We start from the raw sequence: 16763 nt of genomic DNA, 5'->3' as shown, positions 1-16763 counted from the left end.
ATTCTCTGCTGACATGAAGCCAGATTCTCTGTTACGGGACCTCTCTCCTCTGCCTGTGTGTGTGCTGGGCCTAAATATATGCCAATGGACTGTTGCAGTGGTGGCTGACGTGAAGCCTCATTCTCTGCTATGACATGCAGACTGATTCTCTGCTGACATGAAGCCAGATTCTCTGTTACGGGACCTCTCTCCTCTGCCTGTGTGTGTGCTGGGCCTAAATATATGCCAATGGACTGTTGCAGTGGTGGCTGACGTGAAGCCTCATTCTCTGCTATGACATGCAGACTAATTCTCTGCTGACATGAAGACAGATTCTCTGTTACGGGACCTCCCTCCTCTGCCTGGGTGCTGGGCCTAAATATATGCCAATGGACTGTTGCAGTGGTGGCTGACGTGAAGCCTCATTCTCTGCTATGACATGCAGACTGATTCTCTGCTGACATGAAGCCAGATTCTCTGTTACGGGACCTCTCTCCTCTGCCTGTGTGTGTGCTGGGCCTAAATATATGCCAATGGACTGTTGCAGTGGTGGCTGACGTGAAGCCTCATTCTCTGCTATGACATGCAGACTGATTCTCTGCTGACATGAAGCCAGATTCTCTGTTACGGGACCTCTCTCCTCTGCCTGTGTGTGTGCTGGGCCTAAATATATGCCAATGGACTGTTGCAGTGGTGGCTGACGTGAAGCCTCATTCTCTGCTATGACATGCAGACTAATTCTCTGCTGACATGAAGACAGATTCTCTGTTACGGGACCTCCCTCCTCTGCCTGGGTGCTGGGCCTAAATATATGCCAATGGACTGTTGCAGTGGTGGCTGACGTGAAGCCTCATTCTCTGCTATGACATGCAGACTAATTCTCTGCTGACATGAAGACAGATTCTCTGTTACGGGACCTCTCTCCTCTGCCTGGGTGCCGGGGCCTAAATATCTGAGAATGGACTGTTCCAGTGGTGGGTGACGGGAAGCCAGATTCTCTGCTATGGAACCTCTCTCCAATTGATTTTGGTTAATTTTTATTTATTTAATTTTTATTTTAATTCATTTCCCTATCCACATTTGTTTGCAGGGGATTTACCTACATGTTGCTGCCTTTTGCAGCCCTCTAGCTCTTTCCTGGGCTGTTTTACAGCCTTTTTAGTGCCGAAAAGTTCGGGTCCCCATTGACTTCAATGGGGTTCGGGTTCGGGACGAAGTTCGGATCGGGTTCGGATCCCGAACCCGAACATTTCCGGGATGTTCGGCCGAACTTCTCGAACCCGAACATCCAGGTGTTCGCTCAACTCTACTCTCCACCTACCTCTAACTTTGTCATTGGTTCCGATATGGACCATGACCGCTGGATCTTCTCCAGCCCCTCCCAGTAATCTGTCAACCCGATCCGCGATGTGTCGAACTCTAGCGCCAGGAAGACAGCACACTGTTCGGCGATCACGGTCTTTGTGACAGATTGCCCTATCTGTGCCCCTAATAATTAAGTCTCCCACTACCAGCACCTGTCCGGCCTTCCCCTGCTCTCCTGGTCCCCTGCTTACTGGAGCTGACATTCCCCTGACTGGCAGAGGAAGTGTCCGGCTGCGGCAGTGCCGTCCCTGAACTGACATCCCCCTCATCTGCCAAACGTGCAAACTTGTTGCGGTGTGTCAGATCAGGGCTAGCCTCCCTGGCACTCTTCCCTCTATCCCGCTTTCTAACTGTTACCCAGCTAGCTACCTCACTTTCCTCCTCGCTACCACCCTCCCCCCCATCTACCCCAAAGAGTGCTTGCTCGGTGAGAAGCAAACTCTTTTGCTAATTGTCAACGCCTCTCAGTGTTGCAACTTGCCCGTTTAGAGACTCGATTTTCGATTCCAAACGGGTAATTTGCTCACATCTTGAACAAACATATACACCCTCGAACGGCTGTTCCAGGACTGCAGACATCATGCAGGATGTGCACTGGACTGCGCTGTCAATTGTGCAACACATACTAAATGGGGATTACGCCACAAAAGCGAAAAATACAATATAATGTAGTAATAAGAAACTGGCTAATTGCAGTCCCCCACTGAGGTCCCTGAATCTAAAGTCACTTAATCTTAAGTCACACACTTACACAACCACACACTTAATCAACCACGCGTCGCGGTCAAACTCGCGTTATATATCTCCTTATATAAATATAGATGAAGCTCGCTACACCAGCCTGGTTTGTTTTCCCTCTGTATTGTGATTGTTCATATTGCCTCCTTTGCTTGCTTGATCCTATTTTTTGACAGCCGCTATTCAATGGCCGTTAAAAAAAACAGCCATGTGATTAGCCCCATAGACTTTAATTAGCTCTGAAAATGGACATGGACAGCATTACAAAAACAGCCGTCACACAGCTATGTTTCACTTTCCTGTGAATGCAGCCCATAAGAAGCCTGCAGTGTTATCTGATTTCAGCCCTCACAAAGTGAAGCTAATCTATATTCTCTATGATGTAATCGTGCTTAACTCCTTCCTGACACGGTCATTTTTCACCTTCCTGACCAAGCCTATTTTTGATAATCTGACATGTGTCACTTTATGTGATAACTTTAGAATGCTTGTACTTATTCATGACTCTGACGTTGTTTTCTCATGACACATTGTACTTCACGTTAGTGGTAAATTTGGGTCGATATGTTTTACCATTATTTATTTTAAAAAATCCAAAATTTAGATAACATTTGGAAGAGTTTGCCATTTTTTAAACTTAAATCTCTGTGCTTTTAAGACAGATAATACACCGTAAAATAGTTATTAACATTCTTTATATGTCTACTTTCTGTTGGCATCATTTTGGAAATGTCATTCTATGTTTTTAGGACATTACACCTCTTAAAATTTCAGAAGCAATTTTTTAAATTTTGAAGACATTTTCCAAACTGAATTTTTTAAGGACCGATTCAGTTATGTAGCCACTTTGTGGGGCTTACATGATACAAACCACCCATAAATAGCCAATTTTAGAAATTACACCTATAATAAACGTACCTGTCCGGGCTCCAGCGGTGCGATCCTCAGCCTCGGCACTACTGCGTCGGTAGAGACGAGCTGCTGAGCCATGCACCTGGTGAATATAAAACCCTTCAACTGGTTATGAAGATCTGGTCTATCGTTCTGAAAAGTATTTGTTATTTCTCATGAAAAATATGTCTGCTGATGTCATCTTGGGATTACTCTGGTTGAGGGCGCATACTCCTGCCTTTCATTGGAGTAAAATGGGGCCTCAGTGCTCTAACCATCTATCAAACTCCCTGGTCTTGAACTAGAGGAAGGACCACTACCTAAGTTTATTAAAGGGCGTCTGTCACCTACTTGACACGTTCTAAACTGATTGTAAAGCTGTGTGGGACACAAGTACATGACGCTAATGTTACCTTTGTTCCATTTGTGAGAGTCTCCAAAGTACCAAATGAGGCATCGCAAATGCTGCAAGTGCCCAGGCCCCCCCCCCCCCCACGGCCTTACTCACGCCAAACTCCTCCCCTATGTATCCTCCGGCCAGCCCTGTATGTTTGTGACATCATTCATTTCTGCAGCCGAAATCAGGCGCCTGCACAGTACACTGCACCAGTTAAGTAACCTCCAGGCCCAGGCAACCTCCTGATTTCGGCTGCAGAAAATGAATGATGTCACAAGCATACAGGGCTGGCTGGAGGATACACAGGGGAGGAATTAGGCGCGAGTAAGGACGGGGGAACCTGGGCACTTGCAGCAAATGAGCCGCCCCTGGGCACTTGCGATGGCTCATTTGCATATCTTTTCAACTTGATTTTTGGCGATTTGGAGACTCTCACAAATGAAACAAAGGTAACATTAGCGTCATGTACTTGTGTCCAACACAGCTTTATAATCAGTTTAAAATGTGTCAAGTAGGTGACAAATGCCCTTTAAGCACTTTTTAGGATGTGTTTTCCAAAGAGGCCCTGAAGTCTTGTCCTCTCATGGCGAGTATGATTGCGCCATTCCGCTTGTCTCTGGTGCTAAACTTCCTAAAGGCCCAATTTTTTATCTTTCTGGGCATGAAAGGCAGGCTATGAAAGATTATGTTCAGGATAGTCTGAAGAACGGGCATATTCGACCATTCCGTATCTCCTGTAGGAGCTGTATTCTTTTTTGTGAGTAAAAAAAATGGTGGATTGATTATAGAGAACTTAATAAAATCACGGTCAGAAACCAGTACCCCCTTCCTCTCATTCCTGATCTGTTCAAATTGTTGGGGCTCAGTGATTCACTAAAATTGACCTTAGAGAAGCCTACAATTTGATTAGAATACGGGAGGGGGGTGAATGGAAAACGGCATTCAATATCCTTGAAGGGCATTTTGAATACCTTGTGATGCCCTAAGGGCTGTGTAACGCCCCAGCTATGTTTCAAAATCTCGTAAAGAATATTTTCGGAGAGTTCCTGGGTCAGTTTGTAGTTGTGTTTTTTTCTCCTGACTGGTCTTCTCATGTTAAGCATGTGAGGGACCATAAACTGTTTGCTAAGCTATATAAATGGGAATTTGTGAGCTTGCTAATGGGCTCCCGAACACCTTCAACTTTACTTCGCCATACAGGGCATTGCCGCAAGTCTAATCAACATGAAAGGACGAAGCAGGAGACCCTCTTCCACACCTGCCCCTACAGAGCGGGATTCAAGAGCTATCTCTCGATTTTTCAAATCAACAAGCCAGCCGACGGTGCCTGATGAAGCAGACGAGCGCACGAAGATGGCTGGCGGCTGCATCTGGAGCGACGCTCCCTGCTCACACCCAGAATCAAGCGCTACGGCCACAGAAAAAGCCGCGCTCTCCTGGATCGCCGACCTCATATGCTGCTGTGGTGAGTCCTGGTTTGCCCTCCCCAGCATAATACAGCCATGTGGAATCTTCCCCAAGCGCCTCTTCCCAGCATGGCGGCTCCATGGTCCTTGATGCTACGCAAAGCGTTGAAACCCCTCCTCGTCATTCTTAAAGATAACGACATAACCTACAGATGGGGATTCCCTTTCCAATTGTTTGCTAAGAAGGAGGGAAAATCGGCCATTTTCAAATCTCTAGCGGACTTGCCAAGACTACTGCACACTTTCGATCTACCACCCCTGGAGCTTCCGGACTGTCCCAGAGCGAGACCAATCTATGCCATACCGCTACCAGATAGGTGTCAGACATCCTCTTCCAAGCAGCGGAGATCTCCCAGATATCTGCAGACTATGATTGGCGGCGTATACAAATGACTGCATTTGTCATCTTCCTGGCTTTCTATCTTTCTCTTTTATTTCAATATATACACAGAAAGCTATGTCCTGTTTTGTAGTTAAGGCTATAAGAGTATAGAATATGTGTTATTGTTGTCCTGATTTGTTTAGAGTTATCAGAGTTGGAGGCTAGTAGGGTTGCCTCTTGGCCCTTAGCTTCTCAAGTCCTCAATTAGGGAACACAGCACGTAGTGCTAACGGTGATTGAGGTCACTACTTAGAATTGCACTGAGCTGCTTAGTTCGGCTCTCTCTTCCCCTTCCGTTTCTTTTTCTACTTCCTTTTCCTTCATCTCGTCCCTCCCCCCTCTTTCTCTTTCCCCCCCACCTCCTATTACTCCTTATGGGAACAATGTCTTTGCCCTCTCTGTTCGGTATCTGTGTCCTCCGTTATGTGTTCAAATAGAGAAAAGGCAACAGCGCAAAAACCACCCAGTGTTTGGATTAGAATGAGGGTTCTTTTTTATTGAGCAAGCGGGGTACAACGCGTTTCGGGGATATACCCCTTCTTCAGGTACAATTGACTTGCATACATAAAAGCAAAATTGCATACATTTAAATACATGGCAAAAAACCGCCAAAGGCAGAGCGGGCGGGAGGGGCGGGTCAGTAGGCAGTGCTGGGAGAGCTCTCAAAGCTCAGCAAAGGGGAAGGGGAAAATTGTGTACAGACTTAAAAAATAACTTTTATTCAGTTCACTTACTCATAGGATCGACCATCACAGTGGTACGATCTCTAATTCTAAGTTAAACTTCAGAATAATAATTCTAGAAAGCCTATGTGGGCGCAGGACCTTGGACAGTCATCTGATGAGATCACGTGACTCGTTGCGCCGCACGTGACCTCCGTCAGCTGGAGGCAACAGCAAGGGAAGTGTGGTCACATCAGGAGACGGCCGGTCACATGGTCTAGCGGCCGATCACGTGGTCCGGCGGCTTCATACGTCACACCCCGTCTCTCGGCAACCAGAAGCGGATGCCACGTCAGAGTAGGGGAAGTGTGAGACTGGCTGGAAGGAGGGAGTTGCGTCCGTTCCTAACATGCTGTTGAAGGGAGAGCTGGCTCAAATAAGCTCATTTTATACTGCAAAATCATGATGGTGCTAAAAAATAAAGTGAAATACAAACGATATTTGTGTTACACTATTTTAAGAGATATAGTAATCCTTGTTAAAATAGATAATGTTTTGGGTACAGATAAATCAGATGTAATATTTGGAAGCAGAATGTAGTATTTGCATATAACAGTTAAGAGTAATATAGTAATCCATGAAATGCAGGGTATAAATAAGTAAATATAGTGCATTAAGACTATAAAACGTGGGATGGAATGTATAGTGTGCTGTAGCACACGTGTGTAATAAAACTGGATCAATATCTGTAGGAGACACTAAAAAGGTATGGTGGGAATGTAAAAAGGATAAATGGAATAAAAAGGATATATGGAATATGGTTGGGAAATTCCTATGCTTCGGTGGTCCACTTAATGCCGCAAAGAGGTAAGCTATATATGGAATAGCTTACTGGGTGATCAGTAGATCCTTGTATCTGTGTCTTAGGTCCGGCAGATAGGGAGAAAAGTATATGGGATTAAATGTATACTAGTAATGGCATAAAATAAAGGGGAATGGAATGGGGGCATATAGAAAAAGAGGAAATAAATATTGGGATGGGGGTGAAACACGGGGGGATTTCATAAATTAATTTCAAAGGCTTCATTTAGACCAAATGGATTAAGACAATTCAATTTGTATATCCAGTACATCTCGCGTTTTCTCAGAGTCTGGATAACATTATATCCGTTTGATCGAACTTGTTTGATTGGAGCGACCGTGAACCCGAAGAAAGAGCCTTGATGGTGAACGGTGCCATGTCTAGAGATGCTATGTTGGAGAAACTTCTTCTTAACATTGGATCTATGCTTATTAAGCTGATTGCGCAAGGTTTGTATAGTGCGCCCCACATAGCGGAGGTTACATGGGCATGTGATGAGATGAATGATATTTGATGATCCGCAATTCAATTCATCCTTAATTGTAAAGGTTTCATCATTTCGGCCCAAAAAGGATGTGGTGATGTTTAGGGATCTACAGCAAAGGCATCTCGATTGATTACACCTATAGCTCCACGGTGTCTTGGAGCTGACTGGTCTGGCTACTTGTTCCCGTCTATTTTTCAATTTACTTGGGGCTAACATATTTTTCAGTGATCTTGCTCTTCTAAAAACTATAGACGGTTGTTTTGTTAATTCTATATTCAGAAATGGGTCCTTTTTCAGTATATACCAGTATTTGGACAGGACTCTCCGGATATCCATATGGTTGCTATTATAGGTGGTTAAAAAATTGGTGTTATTGCGTTTTGTGTGAATGTTTTAGCTTTATTAAAGGCTGCATCTATAATATCTGTTGGATAGCCCTTTTGTAGGAACCTGGATCGAATGACCCTACTTTGTGTAATAAAGTCATCGTCCCTGGAACAGTTTCGCCTAATCCGCTTGAATTGGCTGAACGGGATGTTTTTTTCCCCATTTTTTGAAATGTTCACTCGAATATTCCAGGTGGCTGTTGCAGTCAACTTTTTTGAAAAATGTTCGTGTGTTGACTGTTCCATTATTTGTTCGTAGTTCAAGATCAAGATATTCAGCTGTAGACTTATCACTTGTGCCTGAAAAGGTTAGGCCCCAGTTGGTAGAATTGAGGTGTTCAATAAAACAATTAATTGATAAAAGATCCCCCTCCCAGATCAGGATCAGATCGTCAATATAACGACGGTAAAAAATTATGTTTTGTGCCCAATATTTCGATTTGTAAATAAAAGCATCCTCAAAAACCCCATAAAAAGATTGGCGAAACTAGGCTCAAAACGCGTGCCCATCGTGGTCCCTTTTGTCTGTAGATACAGAGTGTCTTCAAACTTAAAAATGTTGTGAGAATAAAATGGATGCTTCTTAAAATGAAATCATTTTGTTCTGATGGTAATTGGTCATCAGTATCTAAAAAACCCTTTACACAGTTGATGCCCAAATCATGCTGGATGTTTGAGTAAAGTGATGTGACATCCAAGGTCAACCAGTGGTAGGTTTCTTTCCATTCAATATTCTGTAAAAGCTGTATTAGGGTGGTGGAATCTCTGAGATAAGATGGTAATTGTACTACATATTTTTGTAAAAAAATATCAATATAATGGGATAAATTACATGTAAGTGATGAGATGCTGGAAATAATTGGGTGACCAGGAGGGTTGGAAATACTTTTGTGGATTTTTGGTAAGTGATAAAAGGTGGCAATGACTGGATCTGTGACATGGATGTAATTATATTCCTTTTTACTCAGGATGTGGGATCCTGAGTTGATGAGGGCCTTGAATGACTGCTGGTGTTCCTTGAGAGGGTTTTCAACCAGCTGTTGGTAGTATTCAGTGTCAGACAGTATACGTATCGCCTCCTTGATGTAGTCATTCCTATTCTGTAGAACAATGCCACCTCCTTTGTTCGCGTTGCGGATTATTAGATCCGGGTTATCCTGTAATTGTTTGATAGCCAACTTCTCTTTAGCACTGAGATTATGTTTTTTTTATTTGTATTTTGTCGATCGATCTAAAATCATCTAAAACCAGATCATAAAAAGTTTCTATAAAATTCCCCCTATGGTGTAGGGGGTAAAAGTTGGAACGTGGCCTCAGATCAGTATTGATAAACTGTTCCTTCGGTACAGAATCTGCCAGTACTTCCGGTGGGTCTGCCTCTTTTTTATGATTCGCTATGATGTTGAAATGCCTCCTCAAAGTTAGATTTCTGATGAAGTTGTGTAAATCAAGGAAGAGGTTAAATCCATCAACTTTCGCAGACGGACAGAATGAGAGGCCTTTGGATAAAACCTTTGTTTCTTCTTTGTTTAATAGATGACTGGAAAGGTTGAAGATCTTTATCTCTTTCCTCCGGTTGCATGCTGACTTTATGTGTGTCCCCTTCCCAAGATATCCACAATTTGGATGGGAGCCATATATACTAAACATTATGGTCCGTCCATCTACCCGCCATGATGGCTCCCCTCTCATTCTGCACTTATAATGCCGAAGGTCTTAATAAACCAGAGAAGCTTAGCCAAATCTTGTATTGTTTCCTCAAGAAAAGGGTCATGCTGACCATGTTTCAAGAAACTCATTTTAAAATGGCCTCTGTTCCCAAATGTGATAGTAGATATTATCCGGTGTGGTTCCACAGCCCCAATCCAACTAAAAAGGAGGTGGGGTATCCATTTCTTTTCACAAGGACTTCCACCCCACTGTCTTATCCTCAGACATCAGTCCTAGCGGCAGGTTTGTTTTTCTTAAGCTCTCAGTCGATAACTCTGTTGTAACATTTGCCAATGTTTATTTTCCTAACCAGGGACAAAAGACCTTTGGCTCCAAAGTCTTGAAAAGATTAGCCAACTTTGCAGACGGTTCCTCCATCGTCTTGAGAGGCGACTTCAACATGGTAATGGATCCCTCCATAGACTCATCATCAGGTAGGTCCTCAGTCTCCCCGGGATCCTCACGCACGCTCAGGGCCGATCTCGCTACACTCAGACTGGTTGATCTGTGACGGGGTTCTACATCCAGGTGTCAGAGACTATAGCTACCATTCCTTGGCACACAATAGCTATAGGAGACTTGACTACCTATTTGTTTCCCATAAACGCCTAGATTCGGACCTTAGATGCTCTTTGGACAACTTTCTATGGTCAGACCATGCACCGGTATACAGTCTATTATCCAGCTGCCCTTCAAGCCCGGGATCATACACCTGGAGACTGAATAACAATCTCTTAAATGATTTGTGTGTGTAGAGGACAAACGAAAGATCATCTCAAACTTCATTAAAGACTACCAAACTGATACTACTGCCCCACCTGTGAAATGGGAAACTCTGAAATGCATACTCAGAGGTTTATTCCTTTCTCACAGAGCTAAACTTAAAAAAGAACGCTCATTTAAATTAACCACACTCCTCACATAACTGGACCAAAAGGAGATCATGAATAAGACATCCCCTTCTGACCAACTCAAGGCCGACATTTCCTCCCTACGTCAACAAATATGGCAGATATTAGACCAAAAATATTAGAGTATCCGTGATAAAGTCAAGTATGGCTTCTACGAATAAGGGAGATAAAAGTGGCAAGTGGTTGGCGAGGGCACTACACCCTCAGATCCCCCTTACACATGTGCCATCATTAAACACGGCCTCAAAAGGCTTAGTACACTCTCCCACAGAGATAACATCTGAATTTCAGAATTACTATGCTTAGGCTACTTTCACACTAGCGTTGTTTTAATCCGGCGTTCAATTCCGACACTGGAACTGCCCGCCGGATCCGGAAAAACGTGTGAAAATGGATTACATTTGAATCCTGATCAGGCTTTCGATCACAATGGAAAAATGCATTGGAAAAAACGGATCCGCCATTTATGGACTTTAACTTTTTTTTCACATTTTTCGGGTTTAACATGCAAAAGCCGGATCCGTTTTGACTGAACACACGGGGCCGGATCCGGCGTTAATGCAAGTCAATGGGAAAAAAGCCTGATCAGGCGTTCAGTCAAAGTGTTCAGGCTTTTTGGCCGGAGGTAAAAATACTGCATGCTACGTTTTTCTGAAAAGCCTGATCAGTCAAAAAGACTGAACTGAAGACATCCTGATGCATCCTGAAGGACTGACTCTCCATTCAGAATGCATTAGGATAAAACTGATCAGTTCTTTTCCGGATTTGAGCCCCTAGGACGGAACTCAGCGCCGGAAAAGAAAAACGCTAGTGTGAAAGTACCCTAACCTATATGACTTGAAAGCTAAGGGGGAGGCAAGTAACAGACCTGACTCGGAAGACCTGAGATGCTAACTTAGCCAATATGGCCCTGCTCGTATTTCAGATGAATCATCCACATGGAAGAGGACTTTAGCGCTTTAGAGCTTCTGCCCATCATTAAAATTCTCAAGAATGGGAAGAGTCCCGGCCCTGATGGTCTGACCCCCCGCTTTTATAAAACCTTTGGGGACGAAACTCATCCCGATACTACTAACTGCGTTTAATTCAATCTAAAAACATTGCCCTTTCCCACACCAAACCTTACAAGCGCACATTACGATAATCCCTAACCAGGCAAAGATGCTTCCTTATGCGCCAGCTATCGACCTATAGGTTTAATCTCCAAAGCTAAGATGCTAAAAACTCCTTTATGCTTACTCTCAGTCGATGCCGAGAAAGCTTTAGACAGAGTCAGTTGGGACTTTTTGGAAGAAACATTAGCCCATAGTGGTCTGGGAGTCAAAATGCTAGATAGTATTATGGCACTCTATTCCTCCCCCTCAGCCCGTGTTCGAGTTAACGGCTTACTTTCTGATGCCTTTACTATACGTAATGGGACACCACAGGGCTGTCCTCTCTCCCCTTTTCTTTATATTCCTGGCGAACGCCCTAAGAGCGAATCACTCCATTAAAGACATAAAAATAGGCAACTCTGAACATAAACTGTCTCTATTTGCTGATGATCTTCTTATATATCTGACTTCTCCCAGACTAGGACTACCCTCGGTTCTTAGAGAGTTCAAGACCTTTAGGCGTCGTAGCAACTTCATAGTAGATATTCAAAAATCTGAAATATTAAACATCACTCTCCCACAACATGAAGTCTCCCTACTTAGTAAAGCCTTTTCTTTCAGGTGGGTCTCACACTCCATTAAATACTTGGGAGTTCAATTGTCAGCAGATCCCTCTCAGTTATTTAAGCTTAACTACACACCCATCCTCAGGTCTGTTGAGGCGAGCCTTCTGAGATGGTCCTCTCTCCAGATATCTTGGTTTGGCAAAATCAATACGCTTAAGATGGACATTGAGACGATACCATGTCGGATTCCACAGGTAGTTTTCGCCCATCTCAGGAGGCTCGCCACACGATTCATATGGGGGGGGGCTCGAGAGCTAGACTTAGCTATAGCCTACTAACGCGACTGAAAGCCGCTGGGGGGGGGGGGCGATCTATCCAACTTTCCCTTATACTACAAGGCAGCAATAGCGAATTGTGTCCTTGACCTTCAGCATAATCGACATAAACTGTGGGTTGAGATAGAACATGAATTAGCGCCACATTTGGCTCTGGGTATTTTTTGGCTCCCACTGAAGACTCGACTCACCTACCTGATTCCCCAACGTCTCCATTCCTTCTCTCTTTGGCGAAAATCTGGGGAGGATTTGCGTCGAAAAATGGCTTAGTGGCAACACCAGGACTCCTCACTATTTAAGCAGGGCATCTTGACCTACCTCCAGGCCTCAAAGCCCTCCCAGGTTTTGGATCACAGACAACGTGCCCGATTAGGCTTAGAGATTTATTTAACACCAGTGGTTTCCACACACTCAATGAACTGTCCCATCTTATACCACACACTTCTGGCCGTTGGTTTCCTTTTTTTCAATTGCGTAACTTCGTCAAGTCTCTGATGCCTGGAATGCGGTTATGTACCTCCTTAATGGACTTTGAAAGGTTATGTGTGGCGAGTTCGGCCCCAGATCATGCCATCTCTCTTATATATAACATGGTGGGTGACGGGAGATTTGAGGACAGGGATTCTGAGATACCATCAGCAGAATGTAAATTTATACTTGCTTGGGAAAAAGAGTTAGGGATCACTCTCTCACCAGCGCAGTGGAAGAAATCCCTTCTGCTTACGCACAAATTATCAACCTCATGTAGATTACAAGAACATAATTACAAAATATTAACGAGGTGGTATAGGACTCCGGTAAAGCTCCATTAATTTTATCCCCTGGTATCAGACACTTGTTGGCGAAGCTTGACAGGAGCTGGCACAATGCTTCATATTTGGTGGGAATACCCAGGAGTCGCTCCCTTGTGGAAAGAAGTTATCACCTTATACAATTCTCTTTACCGGTCTACTATACACCTCACACCCTCAATGGCACTGATATCGGTCTTTCAAGGAAAGAACCAGCAAATTAAAAAAGATACTCTAAGATTCTTTATTATGGCAATGGGGCAAATAATTCCCTGCAGCTGGAGATCGACTGAGAGTCTTCGGAAGGTGACTTGGGCAACTGCTCTTGATGTCTTAACTCGCATGGAGGAGGGGCTGAAGAAGGAGGCACGATATCTGTCTTCATAAAAATGTGGGAGCCATGGATTCAGTTTCACAACTCTCCCCAATTCTCGGTTTGGCTGACCAATGGCATTGCATTTTAACTTATTGGCTAAAGATCATTGCGTGAGACTAGCAGCCACCTCCCCATTCTTCGCCCCTCCCCCTACCTATTGTTCCCGTCATGTCTGTCTTCACGGTATCTGTTTCTAGTTAGTTCTCTAACCGTGACGTTCAAATGTATTTTTTGATTGACGTCCACTGTAAGGGTGTCACAACCAGACAGCTGAGAAGCTCTGACAGAAGCCTTTCAGAACCTCCTCCTTGAGTTTTCTTTGTTGTGCTGTTCAGTTCCTCATCTCGTTAGCCTCTCTCAGCTGTCATGTAGTTGGACTGATTGCTTCCCTTTAAATTCCTCCCCATAATGCATTACTGGGCGGCTTATACTACTTTCTGGAGTGTGTGTGCATGCTGATCCTGTTTTCCAGTCTGCTACAAAGTTATGTGCTGAACATTTATCTGTTATTTTCTGTTTGCTGGATCCCAGGTGACCCTGACTCCCTCCGTGTCTGGTGTAGGGAGCCGGTGGTCGTGTCCCCTCACTATTGTAGGGTGTTCAGGGGTTATATAGTCGAGGTACGTGGATATGCAACCATCCACCTCTGGGATCTTTGCATAGGCTGAGCAGCCAGGGAAAGTCTCAGGTCTTGTGCAGGGGTCTCCCTTTTGGTTCCTTAGCTTTGGATCCAGTGAGTCATATATGCATGTTGCTTTGTCTTGTTTCCTGTACACCGTCCGTGACAAAGGGTCCATTCACACGTCCGTTGTTTCTTTCCTGATCTGTTCCGTTTTTTGCTGAACAGATCTGGACCAGATCTGGACCCATTCATTTTCAATGGGTCCTGAAAAAAATCGGACAGCACAATGTCTGATTTTTTTTCAGGACCCATTGAAAATTAATGGGTACAGATCTGGTCCAGATCTGTTCCGCAAAAAACGGAACAGATCAGGAAAGAAACAACGGACGTGTGAATGGACCCTAATAGAGACATCCTGTACCTAAAAATGGTATGCAATGTTTTACTCCATTTGTATACAGATTCTTCAGATTGTGTTATTGTATATCCATACATCTCCTGGAAGTTTCTTGTTCTGGGATATCTCAAGATTCACAATTGTTTGTAATGGGTTATTATTACCATATTTCAATAAAAACAAATTGAACCATAAATGTGAATTGTCATCCCAAAGTTTCTGCATGGACCCTGCTAAAGTGCAAGCAGTAGATAAATGGGCTAGGCCTACTTCTCTTAAAGGGAACCTGTCACCTCCAAAAGTGATATAAAACTGCCATTACCTCCTTGCTTCAAGTCAAGCAATGCCCGCCTTTTCCTCACCCCCTCCTGACTATGATTACTTGGGATCGTGCCAGTCTGGCACCTGCGCGGTGTGCCGCTTGTGACTGCACAATCCCATCTCGGGCTCCCGCAGTCAGCCGGGTATAATGCTGTAACTGCGCATGTGCCGGCCGACTCGATTCGGCGAGTTATATTTACAGGCACAAGCGCGCATGCTGATTATTGCTGGCGCGCACTCGCGCCGAATCGGGCCAGCTGGTGCATGCGCAGTTACAACATTATGCCTGGCTGACTGCGGAAGCCTGAGATGGGATTGTGCTGTCACAAGCGGCGCACCGCGCAGGCGCCAGACTGGCACGATCCCAAGGAATGGTTAATATGTATATCATCCTCAGGAGGGGGCAGGGAAAAGGCGGGCATTGCTTCACTTGAAGCAAGGAGGCCGCTGCCCCCCTTGACTTCAAGCCTGACTGCAAACAGCGCTCAGGGAGATTAAAAAAGCTGAAGTATGGATAAACGAATTTCTGGCTCACACGCATGATCAGTTACAGACTGGGGGCTGCTATAAGGTAATGCTGGCAGTTTTATATCACTTTTGGAGGTGACAGGTTCCCTTTAAGGCCCTTCAACGATTCCTGGTTTTGCAAACTATTATAGAAAATGTATTACATTTTTTTCAGTTATTGCCAAGCCTTTGACTGACTCAACCAAGAAGGGAAGGATCTCCTCCATTGGTCCCTTGATGCTCTGTCAGCCTTTGAAACACCAAAAGAAAGGTTCATTCACGCACCCGTACTTATTCAGCTTGATGTCACCAAACCATTCATTGTTGAGGTGGATGCTTCTGCGATAGAGGTGGATGTGCATTTTTCACGAGAAAATTTTTCTTCGCCGAGAGGAATTATGACATTGCCAATCGGGAACTGCTTGCTATCAAGTGGGGCTTTGAGGAAAGGCAACATTTCTGAGAAGGGGCTCACCATCAGATCATTGTAGTTACAGATCACATGAACCTGATATATCTGGACACTGCTAAGCACTTGAATCCTAGACAAGCACGCTGTGCCTTGTTCTTCACCATCTTTCATTTTATTGATACTTATCGTCCTGGGTCGGGTAATCTGAAAGCAGATGCTTTATCACGTAGTTTTAGGTACTTGTGATTTTATCAATACCGAACCTGGTAACATTCTTCCTCCAGGTATTGTCATTGCTGCCATTAATCCTGATCGTGCCTCTGAAATATGATGTTGTCAGGATTTGGCTCCCAGTAATCTTTCCTCTAGTAAATTGTTCCTCAAAATCTTTGCCCTTAACGTTTTGGAGGAATCTCATTGATCTGTAATTGTAGGTCATCCAGGAATTGCTGGGACTAAACATCTGGTCTCCAAAGCCTACTGGTGGTCTACTTGGTCATAAGATATGGTTGCCTTTGTCCCGGCATGTGATGTTTGTGTAAGGGCGAAGCTACCCAGGAGACATCCTATGGGTCTACTTTTCCCCTTGCCCATTCCACAGAGACCTTGGACCCACAGCTCAATGGATTTCATTACTGTCTGTTCGTCCACCTGGGTGAAGATGGTCATTGATAGGTTCTCTAAAATATGTCACCTAATTCTATTAAAGAAACTTTCTGATGCCAAAAAATTAGCTACCTTGTTTGTCGACTATATTCTCAAATTACATGGGATACCTAAGTCCATTGTCTCAGACAGAGGAGTCCAGTTCTTCTCGAGATTCTGGAGAGAATGTACAAACCGGATTCCAAAAAAGTTGGGACACTATACAAATCGTGAATAAAAACTGAATCCAATGATGTGGAGGTGCCAACTTCTAATATTTTATTCAGGATAGAACATAAATCACGGAACAAAAGTTTAAACTGAGAAAATGTACCATTTTAAGGTAAAAATATGTTGAATCAGAATTTCATGGTGTCAACAAATCCCCAAAAAGTTGGGACAAGGCCATTTTCACCACTGTGTGGCATCTCCCCTTCTTCTTACAACACTCAACAGACATC

General features: G+C 44.1%; 1 protein-coding gene across 2 annotated transcripts in view; it reads left to right on the top strand.

Annotated features, from left to right (window-relative positions):
• The window catches only part of DHPS (deoxyhypusine synthase), an 86263-nt gene that overhangs the window by 48404 nt on the left and 21096 nt on the right, over nucleotides 1-16763 (top strand). The window contains exon 1 of one of the 2 annotated variants that reach the window (XM_044278938.1): nucleotides 9645-9759. The exons of the other annotated variant lie outside the window; for it this stretch is intronic. The gene's annotated coding sequence lies outside the window, so the exon portion shown is untranslated. Of the gene's footprint in view, nucleotides 1-9644; nucleotides 9760-16763 lie in introns of those variants that run through there. 2 annotated transcript variants of the gene reach the window in all.

Source organism: Bufo gargarizans, chromosome 2, assembly GCF_014858855.1.
Source record: "Bufo gargarizans isolate SCDJY-AF-19 chromosome 2, ASM1485885v1, whole genome shotgun sequence".
Lineage (NCBI taxonomy): Eukaryota > Metazoa > Chordata > Amphibia > Anura > Bufonidae > Bufo > Bufo gargarizans.
Note: the sequence above shows the minus strand (reverse complement) of the source record. Positions and strands in the feature narration are given on the sequence as shown.